The following is an 11812-nucleotide window of genomic DNA, read 5'->3' on the forward strand; positions in this document are numbered from 1 at the left end:
TGTGTGTGTGTGTGTGTGTGTGTGTGTGTGTGTGTGTCTGTGTGTGTGTATGTGTGTATGTGTGTGTGTGTACATGCATATGTGTACATGCGTGTGTGCGAGTGTTGGTGATGGGGTGTTGAACTGGAGCTTCCTTGAGAGTAAGCAGGCACTTATTCACCACTTCATCCTGCCGTTTGCGCGAGTAAATCAAGGCCATCATGATTTGTGAGGTAATTTATATAACTCACGTGTCAATTGTGAGCTTTTGCTCCCTCGGGGGATGAGACTGCTGTTGAGAGGCTGCTTGTTTTTTTCAAGAGTCATTGAGTTGTCACCTCACCTTTGAGAGGGAGGGGTCCACACACTTTAAATGCTGTGTCTATTTGATTGTTTTTCCATGGCAGAATTATTTTTTGACCACTGGGGTCTTCTTCAGATGCCATGGACTAAAACAAACTAATACGTTAATAAGATTTCAATGACTGAAGTCTTCTTTAAGTGGTCCAAATGGAATTCTGTCATGGATTTTTTTTGGAATGAGTCAGCCCTTTGTCCTGCACCTCGACCAGGGATGTGCACATCTCTTCCTTCTCAGCGGTTGCTACCTCAACACCTGCAACCTACCAATCCATCTGCAAGCCCCACTTCACCTGCCAACACCTGCCACCAATTAAATTGCTCAGAATGTGTTGCTTCCCTATTCTGTATGTGACAGAATTATATGTACAGTGAGTCCAATATATATTTGAGCCCTTCCTGATTTTCCCAGTTTGCACACTAATAAAGACATGATTAGTCTTTAAATGTAATGATAATTAAGCAATATGACACGAGTGGGAGTGAGGTTGCTCTGGGACACCCTCACGGGTGTGATTCGCCGCAGGCACGAAGCCGCAGGCATAATATGTATTCTAACATGGAGAGACAGAATATCAAAAAGAAAATCCAGAAAATAAATTAAAAGAATATATTTTAATTGATTTGTATTTAATGTAGGCAAATAAGTATTTGACCCCTATGGAGAAAGAAGACAAAGCACTTTGTGGCAAAGTCCTAGTTCTCTACCACATACGTCAGATGCTTCTTTTAGTTCATGACAATGTTTGTGCATATATTAGAAATACAGTTTGCCAACTTTTCTTTGCATATTATCTATAAAACAGTTTTATTTATTATCTATAAAACAGTTTGTGGCTGTAGCTTGGCAAATGGGAGGTTCAGTTCCCTCCATAGAATTACTATAGGGTTAATGTTTGGAAACTGTCTAGGCACTTCATGACTTGAATATGCTTCTTCTTGAGCCACTCCTTCGTTGCTTCGACTGTATGTTACATATTATTGTCATTTTGGGAGATCCAAAAGTGGCCCATCTTCAGTCTAGTTGTGGAGGGAAGGACGTTTGCACTCAGGATTGCACGTTACATGTCTCCCTCCATCCATTTGTTGACAATATCATGTTGTCCTGTGCCTTGGCCAGACAAACACCCTAACATCGCATGATGGTGAGGAGTGTGCTCTTGGGATCATAGGCAGCTGCTCTCTTTCTCAAAACACATTGAATTGTGTTATTGCCAAACATCTTGATTTTGGTTTCATCTGACTACAGCACCCCCTTAACATATCCTAAACCAGTTTGATGTTCATTGGCAAACCTCAGCTGGGACTGCACAGGTCCCTTCTGAAGCAGGGGTACCATGTGTGCACCACAGGATTTTAATCCTCTGTGGCACTAAGTGCTACCAATTGTTTCCTCAGTGATTTTGGTCCCAGAAGATGATATCATTGCCTAGTTCATCCCATACAGGTCTAAGGTACTTTTCTTTCTGTTCTCATAATTATTGAATACAAAAGGTCAAATCGTGTATAGAACCCCAGACAGGCTGACGGATGGTCATTTTGTATTCCATAGATTTCGGAAGAAATGCATCAACACTTGGGTCCTTGGGTCCGGTCTCTTTCCAGTGACTTTGTAGCCCATTTCATCTTTGCTCAGGTCTAAAATCGTGTCCCTGATATCCTTTGACCGCTCTTTGGTCCTTCCCATGTTGGTGAGGTTGCAGTCTGAATGATTCACTGGACTGATGGTGGACTGATTCTGCTTCTGCTGATTCAATGAGTAGGCCTATTTTATGCATGCTTGTATGTGCACGTTTCTTTAATTCAGATGACAAGTTGATAAGAAGTGCCTATCTGGTCTGTGGGACCCAAACTGTTATCAGTTGGCAGGGGATCAAGTACTTATTTTGTTCAATGAAATATAAATAAATTAATATATATTCTCTTAGAGATGTCCTCTCAACATCATTTCAGTAATATTGCTGTGTTCCCCGTTGTTCTTGAATGTGTTACGCGTTGGTCCTGTTTTAAAAAAACGTTCTGGTTGCTTTGTTTCAAGCCGTTGCAAGGTGGCTTGTGGAGAAACGAGAGGGTGTTCCGGGTTTCTCAGCAACCAGCTGATAGCTAAGCTAAGCTAGGTTTCGGGCCACCAGACGTTTCTTGTTTTGGAAACAAGCAGAAAAAAAATACTCAACATGTTTTTAGGGTCGACATAAACCTTTGTGGGCAACGCATTCTTTCGATGTGACGCAACACAGAAAGGCTTTCGTGATTATCTCGTTTCCCTGCATTATTTATGTCAATTGGGAAACACCGGGAAACACAGCCAGGCGAGGTGACGCACCGATATGAGAGCCTTGCAAGTGAGTTTAACTTGGGTTGACGTCCGATTTTCAAAAGGAGTGAGTAAAACTGTGTGTAGCGCCTCAGCTCAGGTAAATGATGCTGCATCCGGCGCCCTGGGTCCTCTGAACCACTAACCTTTATATATGTATCAATGCAATACAATACTGAACTGCGAAGCAATGTGCGAGTTAATTAAATGCAAACTGTCTAACATGTATGTGTGCCGCCCATATGTCATTAGTTCACTAACTGTTATATACTGCCTTCATATACCTTAGAAATATGCTATAATTATAGGCCAACCTGGAAAGGATACACTGAAACCCACTGGACTAATAATAACCAAGGACACTCCAGGTAGATTTAAGACTTGTATTAAAATGAATGAAAAGATAAAAGTAAAAGTTGCAAAATAGAATTTAGAAATGAAAAAAAGTAAGCTGTAGTATAAAATGGAAGTCCCTCCCAAATACAAAAAACTACAGCGGTGATCTTGTATCACAACCAAAATCTTATACAGAAGCTCTTTAAAAGGTCAACATAAAACTTCACCCCTTACACATGAGGGTATATAGTCAAGTATAACCTCTTTAAATATCCCTTCAAAATTGACACCAATAGCAATTGGGATTAGCAAAACAAACAAAAAAAACATGTACAGTAGCAGTTACCCTTTCAAAAACTGCTCATACATAACTGCACACATGACAACAAATGGTTAACTTTAAACCTAGTTCTATGGGCCCAACTAAAAATCTAAGCCGGCAATAATACACTTGAATGAGAAAATACCAATGTTCCGGTGCAGGCCTGATGGTTGCTTGAGAACGTTGTGGCCTTTGAAACTTTAAAGTGGCCTCTTCACGCAGCGCGCGCAGCAGACAAAAGAAAACGGTAACCTACTCACGTAGATGGTGGAAACTCCGGTCCATTGAAAGTCATTGCGCCACGACGGTCAAACTCACGAGCAGTACTGTCGGTCTGTGTCTTCGCTCCACTCCTTACAGCATCTCGGACAGTTCACCAAAAGCACAATCTCCTCTCGCTGGCTCCCGGTTTCCACAGGTTCAATCAGCACAGCGCAGTCCCAGCTAGCGAGCTGCTAACTGCTTTGACTATGAGCGTGACTAAACTTGTAAATGATAGCATTTAGAAAAGTCCTCACCAGTAACTCACAGGTGAGTAGTACACTTTATACACTTCAGAGTTCGTTCTGACAACTTAAAACAACATATAAAGTCCAGAGACACATTTACTATTTTGCTCTTAGAAACACACGTCTTTCCTCCGTTGAGTCCCAGTGTGAAGAGAGCGAAAACTCCTGTGTTCTTCCCATTACGACTTGCGTGACCTCTCCCCTCTTCACTGATTGGCCAATACAATAATATTAATAATATTCTTTTATAATAATAATCGTTTCTCAACACATTTTACCTTTTAATAAAATGTTCAAAACATCTTCTGAACCTTACCCAAGGTAAATAAAATTCTGTCATTCTGAAAGAAAACTTAGAAAATAAACACCATATCTGGCCAAATTAAACTTACTCCTACAGGAAAAGAAAACCTAACCAAGTAGATTCTACAGGGTTACATGTGTTTTATCGGAAGTTGGCCTTTAAGCTAATTTCTATATTTTCTTTTTGATATTCTGCCTCTACATATTAAAATATACATTACCATTAAATGTATGTTGATTAGTCTTGTCTTTATTAGTAGGAAAACCAACAAAATCAGCAAGGGATCAAATATTGGACTTATTGGACTCACTGTATGTGACAGAATTAAGACAAAAGATACTCTTTAGAACATATATGTGCTTCTATGTGTATCTCTAATTAACTCCTTTGTTTGTGTCAGCTTTTCAGTCGGATTTGGGTGTGTTACCCTAGAGACAGAAGTGCTTTTCTTTTTGACTGACCATCTCGTGCCCGAGAGCTTGAGTGAAAACATTCGATTTATCTCCGCCTGTTTGCTCAGGCGTTATCCACAGACGGCTATAGAGAGTGATAGTCTCTCAGAGGTCCACAGAGGCCCTGATGACCCTTCGTGCAGAAGATTTGTTTCCCTTTCAGAGAGAGAGATAGAGAGAGGAATGAAAGGATGACATAAATGGAAAAGAACAGAGAGAAAGGTGTGTGTGTGTGTGTGTGTGTGTGTGTGTGTGTGTGTGTGTGTGTGTGTGTGTGTGTGTGTGTGTGTGTGTGTGTGTGTGTGTGTGTCTGTGTGTGTCTGTGTGTGTATGTGTGTGTGCACGTGTGTGCGTGTCTGTCTGTGTGTGTGTGTGCGCGCGCACGTGTGTGTGCGCGTGCGTGCGTGAGCACACACATGTGTTTGTCTACAGCGTATGTGAGAGACGTGGGGATAGACAGCAGTAGGAGGAGGTGAGAAAGCATGTGGGAGTAATGGTAGAGGAGCACAGCATGACTACCCAGTAGGAGAAAAAGTGGGGGAGAGAAAAGAAAAGAGAGAGAGAGAGAGAGAGAGAGAGAGAGAGAGACAGAGACAGAGACAGAGACAGAGACAGAGAGACCGAGAGAGAGAGAAAGATTTTGGGAGAAAGGGAGGAAGGAAGAAAGAAAAAGAGAGAAAGAAAGAAAGAAAGAAAGAAAGAAAGAAAGAAAGAAAGAAGGAAAGAAAGAAGGAACGAAAGAAGAAGAAGAAAAAGAAGAAAATGAGTGGGTGAGAAAGAATTACAGACAGAAAGCGAGAGAGAGAGCGAGAGAAGCAGGGGAATGAGAAATAGAAATAAAGAGAAAGGCAGCACAGCCTGCCACCTCTATGAGTCAATAGGCACAAGCACTGAGGGGGCTTAGCCGCAAATCCCTGGTGATTTTCCAGAAAAAGTGGCTTTTAATACTGCACGGCAAGCCACAGCGGAGAGAGACAGCGCAGACCTGCCGGGCCTCGAGGCCAAACCCTGGGAGAGCGGGACACTAAAAGCAGCAGCACAACCATCTAGCCAGCCAGCCAGCCCACCACACAACGCCAATAGCATCACTGCCTGCTGAGAGCACTATGGGAGTCTGCCCGCCCACACTATGCCCACCGCCTGTGAAGGAAGTCCAAGTCTGTCTGCATTACATACTGTACACTACTGTAGATTCTTGTAAAGCAGGGGTTCTCAACCTTTTTTTGAATAAACGGCATCTTTACCTCAACATAAGCCTGCCAACACCCCCCTTAGTAGGCTATTAAAACAAATAAAGCAGACTTCGTAATGCCTTCCATTTGCAACTGAGTGTCCCTCTTAGCTGTCTCCCTCACAACATCCACCAAGGGCTCCCTACCAACCCCTTGGGAGGCTGTAGAGCACCCGTTGAGAAATGCTATTGTATGGTCTATGGTACGGTACGGTATGGTGCGTTATGCTATTGAATAGTCATTAGAGGCTAGTGTAGGATGGAAACAAGGAAACAGGACAGAAATGTATGTTTAAAATAATGCAAGAAATACAATCCCACTCCTTTTCAGATGCACTTAATTATGGTATTTGTATTTTATTTAAATGGGTGCTTATTGTTCTTTTGTTACATCTGAAATAAATCAAATCAAATCAAATCAAGAAATACAATGGCATGGATATGGCATGAAAATAGTAATCCAACATTCTTTATAGTATCTGACCGCCACAGTACTATATCGGTTGAATAAATATATTATACTATATTATAGTATTGTTGGTAAGATCTGTGTATATACGTGCTTGCTTGCGTGCATACTTGCATGCCTGTGTGCATGTGCATGCCTATGCCTGCTTGTGTGTGTGCATGTGTGTGTGTGTGTGTGTGTGTGCGAGTGTGCGTGAGTGTATTTCTGTGTTGGACTTGCCCCTCGATAGCAAGATGAAATAGTAGGGCTAGCAGAACATTCCCCTATGAATTCAGACATCGCTCGATTGCCATTTTGATAGTGGGTGCTGGTGTTCTGTCAGAGGATAACACTTCTGAGACTCATGCACCACAAGGGTTGCTGGTTGGTGTGTGTGTGTGTGTGTGCGTGTGTGTGTGTGTGTGTGTGTGTGTGTGTGTGTGTGTGTGTGTGAGACAAAGAGAGAGAGAGAGAGGGGGGCGTAGTTTGTGTATAAATGGTGTGTGCGTATGTGTATGTGTTTGTGTATGTGTACATATGTGGGGGGCCATTTAAGAGTGAATGTGATGGACACCCAGTCGAGAGAGTGCAGCAGCCTGGGAGAGCGTGTAGTACAAAACGTCAATACCTCCACTGTTAAACAGCAACCATGCTTTTCCTCTGGCAGCCCATAGGCACATCTACAGTATGGACCCAGCAACCAGCTAGTCAGTCAGCCAGCCAGCCAGCCAGCAACCCAGTGTGTGTGTGTGTGTGTGTGTGTGTGTGTGTGTGTGTGTGTGTGTGTGTGTGTGTGTGTGTGTGTGTGTGTGTGTGTGTGTGTGTGTGTGTGTGTGTGTGTGTGTGTGTGCGCCCGTGTGTGCCTGCGTGTTAGGACACACCAGCGTTTCCTCAATGCCTCAATGTCTTAGAGGTCCCGGTAGCACTTTACAATAACCTTCCGCTATAAACAGTTAATAAACAGTTAGCAAACAGTTAACTATTAGTTAACTAAAGGTTTACTATACATTTATAGGTGTATACTAAACACTTACAAAGTTTTAAAATATATTTATTAGTCCTTCTGTAACACTTAATAGAACATAATTATAAGTTACTTAATATATTATTAAAAATACTTGTATGATTAATTAACTAACATATCAACAGTAACTTAAGCATAACAAGTGACTTATAAACTGTTAACTAATTATTACTTAATATATTATAATTATTAGTTGTAGTTTACAATTTATAGTTCAATATTAACTAAGTACTTATTATTTAATCATTAATACATTGTAATTAAATGTTTTTTAAGAGTTAATATTAACTAAACTATTGTTAATTACTTATAAATCATTTAATAACAATTATGTATAGTATTTATTAATATATTACTAATGTTCAAAATTCAGTATGGGGAACCTTATGGTGAAGTTGGTTGAGCTTTATTAATGTATAACTAATGTTTAAAATTCTGCATTGAGAACCTTATTGTGAAGTTGGTTGAGCTTTACTAATGTTTTACTAATGTTTAAAATCCAGTATGGGGAACCTTATGGTGAAGTTGGTTGAGTTTTATTAATGTATAACTAATGTTTAAAATTCTGCATTGAGAACCTTATTGTGAAGTTGGTTGAGCTTTACTAATGTTTAAAATTCAGTATGGGGAACCTTATGGTGAAGTTGGTTGAGCTTAATTAATATATAATTAATGTTTAAAATTCAGTATGGGGAACCTTATGGTGAAGTTGGTTGAGCTTAATTAATATATAACTAATGTTTAAAATTCAGTATGGGGAACCTTATGGTGAAGTTGGTTGAGCTTAATTAATATATAACTAATATTTAACATTCAGAATGGGGAACCTTATGGTGAAGTTGGTTGAGATTAGTTAATATGTAACATTAAAGTGATACTGTCCCATTTTTGGACATAAGCTCATATTACACCTCCCCTTGAGTCAAGTTATTGAGTTTTACCTTTCCTTTATTTTTTGTTTTACCTGTACTTCTTGTCGTTCTCTGAGTACGGCAGTGCAATTTTTATCTCCAAGCTAGCAGTTAAAATTGAGTTCTGAGACCAGCTAGCCGCCAGCGGGTCTCATAGGACTCAATGTTAACTGCTAGCATGGAGGTAAAATTTGCACTGCCATACTAGAACGGTTGAACATACAGGAGGAGAAAGGTAAAATTCAATAATTTAACTCAAGGGGGTGTGTAATATGAGCCTATTTCCAGAAATTGGACAGTATCACTAGAAATGATCACAGTACAAATGATTTTCAATTGGTCTCAAGAAATACATTTTCACACTGTTAGAAAGAGAGAAAAGAATTATCAATGATGTTAAACTGTTGTTACCCACTACTGAGTATGGTGCACATCAATGGTAGGCCAGGATCAATGGGCTACAGAATGTGACACTAGGCTTTGGGTAGAGTGAAAAAGATACCAATTAAAAGACAACATACAATATGTTTCTACAACATTTTCACCATTTATATTAGAAAACCCCAGCACGCTACAAAACAGAGAACTTGCCAGGGTCACAACACACATTTCCCAGATCAAATTCCCTTACAATACAAATATAATTTCTAACACAAAAATGTAGCCTTAACACAAAACATTAAGTTTCTGTCCTTTTATGTCCTTATTAGATCCACAGAGGCGAGCGCAAGCCGACAAGAGCAGTAATTCAAGAGAGAGTTGGCCGCTTCACTCCAAAAATGTCCTTTGGAGGATTAAAGTGACGTCCCGTGAATTGAAACAGTCCAAAACAAAAAGGAAAGGATATGGAAAGCAAAATGAACGGGGAAAACCATAATGTTCGTGTCAAATGTCCATCTTGCATAAATAATAATAATAATTATTATTTATTTATCATTATAAATAATCATGTATCCATAGAAAATATTGTATGCAACCCTAATGAAGAATGACATTCTTATATACAAACATAGGATATAGGGAAAAATAATAAAATGAAATAAAATGAAATAAAAACATCACAAGTAAGAGATTGAAAAGCTTAAATATTTACAATTACCCCCCCCCCGCCCCCCGAAAAGGTTTGAACATTTAAAAAAAAAAAATTGAATTGTCCTTCAAAAATTGGAAATAGTCCTTTAAATCCTCAAAAGAGACGATGTAGAGAGTTCCTTTAAGTTGTTCAAAAAGAAAAACAGCTCCTTTCAAGCAGTTCAGTTCAAGGCGTTGAAGTCAGTCAGTGATGTGACACGAGCAGGCCACAATCCTACCAAATATGCCATGCGCAATGTAGAACAGGATCACATTCGAATGAGTGGGTGGCTCGCCATCTAGTAGTCGACGAATCCTCAGCAGAATCCAGATCCAGCTCAAAAACTCCACCTATGTGAACATATGTCATCAGTTAAGTTTGGTTTATTTGATAGGGACAGACACATCATGTAGCCTAGGCTGTAGAGCAGCATAACAGAAAAGCATCATAGCAGTTACAGCCGTAAGCTACACACCCAGGACAATGTTGAATTCCTATCAAATATCATCAGTTTAAAATCAAAGTTGTGCAACATTTAAAATCAATCTTCTCAAAAGAAAAGCTATGCAAACTGCAAACCTGCAAACACTTTGTTCCTACTGCATTGCATACCATTCAGTTAAATAACCATTATCAAGTAAACAGAGTGAATACTATGAAATAACATAGTGTACTGAAATTGAGGTAACCTTGCAATTATACATGGGCCCGTACAGTGTTCAACACAATGTTATGAGGAGGGGCAAGACACTGGCAGCCAAACATGTGAGATAAGTTTTTGACCGTCAGCGGTTTCCAACAATCAGAGGTGGAGTTGTGCACAGCTAGGTTCGCGCAGTCTGGTTATAAACAACATTTACACCCATGTATAGGCCTAGAGAATTACACCTTGCACGCAATGGGTGCGTGATCACAGCATGTGAAATACAGTCTGCTTACTCCGAACTCATTTCAACCAGCCAACATCAAACTTAAGTATTAACAAAACAAAATACAAATTGCAGGTTTCACCTGAAGTATGTGGCAGTGATAGACAATATAAGACTTAGGTTACAACAGTATGGGGAAAAATAGACAAGTTGCCTTACCAAGACGATTGAAACAGAAGAAATACTCGATGGAATACTCCATGGAATCCATACTGAAAAAGAAACACAAAGGACAGGAGAGTCATAACATACACAGGGCAGCCGTGGCCTAGTGATAAGAGAGTTGGTCTTTCAATCTGGGGGTTGCAGGTTCGAATCCCTCTGACCGCTCCCTACATCTCCATGGCTGAAGTGCCCTTGAAAAGGCACCTAAACCCACATTACTCCAGGGACTGTAAACAATACCCTGACATATAATAACTAAGTCGCTTTGAATAAAATGAAAGTGTCAGCTAAGTGAAATGTAATGCAATGTAATGACATCACAGTTTGAAATCATTGGCTCATGGCTCAGGAGTACATGATCAATGCAAACAAATATATCTCCAGCACATGCATTAAGTTTTTTGTCTAAAGTAAAATGTATTCCATGGCAAACTATTATCAGGTTTTTTTTTTTTTAAAGAGGCTTGGTTAACACATGCCAGTTGAATTATGACTGAACAAACTAACCACGGTATGCGAATGATGATTCTCCTCTTTGGCTTCTCTGAAGTCCAGGCGAACAAAGTTGGCAGGCACAGCATCCTTTATTAGCGTTGTCATACCACGGGTGACCTTAACAAAGCATTGCTTCTCAACGTGCTCAGATCAAACCTCGGTCTCAGCGTTGATCTGTAACCATAAATACCAGCATGTATTTTAGTTCGTTAGCAAAACAACTTCATTTTGGCACAAGTATGCTACTGGTTCTCGTAACGGTGGTAGATGAACACTCCAAACTGAGATCGCTACCGGACGTGCAGTCCCAGGTGTATCTATCACTCCCGGACGTGTAGTCCCACCCGTTTATATTTCACGTATTATCATACACGGCCACATACAAGCAATTTAGGGTTAGGGTTAGGTTTAGGGTTATGAACTAGAGGTGCTCCGATTGCTCGGCTGCCGATCATGACCGGCCGATAATGGCCAAAAATAGCCTGATCGGTGATCGGAAAAACATGCCGATCAAAAAACCGATCGAGAGATATTAAATTCTTCACGCAACCATTTTGCCTTTACACCTGGCGCTGCATGTAGGCGCTGGCTCTGCACAGCTGCAACTCCACCAAAAGAAGGCATCTTTGCTTGTCTATAACTTTTCGGCATTCCACCATTCATTACCATATCTGCATGCATCAACAATGATCTGATTTTCCGATCCATGCGCCGTTTACCTGACAATGTAATTTGCGATTGAGTACTCGCCAGTGAGCCATTTTACGTTATAACCTGTGTAGTTGCCTCGGTCAGCACGCGACAACTTCACGTTGTCAGCACAAACATGTCAATTATTGTTTTCAAAGTTGTAATTGGCAGTCAGTCGATTAGTTTGATAGTCGCTGAAACACCAAACGGCGACAGATGTGGTTAAAACTTGAGAGAGAGAGAGATTCAGAACGGTAGTGGAGCACTGCAG

The 11812-nt window shown here is 40.3% G+C and overlaps 1 long non-coding RNA gene across 1 annotated transcript; it reads right to left on the bottom strand.

The window, feature by feature from the left end:
* Nucleotides 1-9352: 9352 nt before the first annotated feature.
* Nucleotides 9353-11096, bottom strand: LOC134450221 (uncharacterized). The gene is made up of 3 exons (XR_010035037.1): nucleotides 10864-11096; nucleotides 10351-10403; nucleotides 9353-9612 (listed from the first exon to the last, which is right to left on the bottom strand). It is a non-coding gene; the product is annotated as an uncharacterized LOC134450221 (long non-coding RNA).
* Nucleotides 11097-11812: the final 716 nt, after the last annotated feature.

The sequence above is a fragment of the Engraulis encrasicolus genome, chromosome 6 (genome assembly GCF_034702125.1).
Source record: "Engraulis encrasicolus isolate BLACKSEA-1 chromosome 6, IST_EnEncr_1.0, whole genome shotgun sequence".
Classification (NCBI taxonomy): Eukaryota; Metazoa; Chordata; class Actinopteri; order Clupeiformes; family Engraulidae; genus Engraulis; species Engraulis encrasicolus.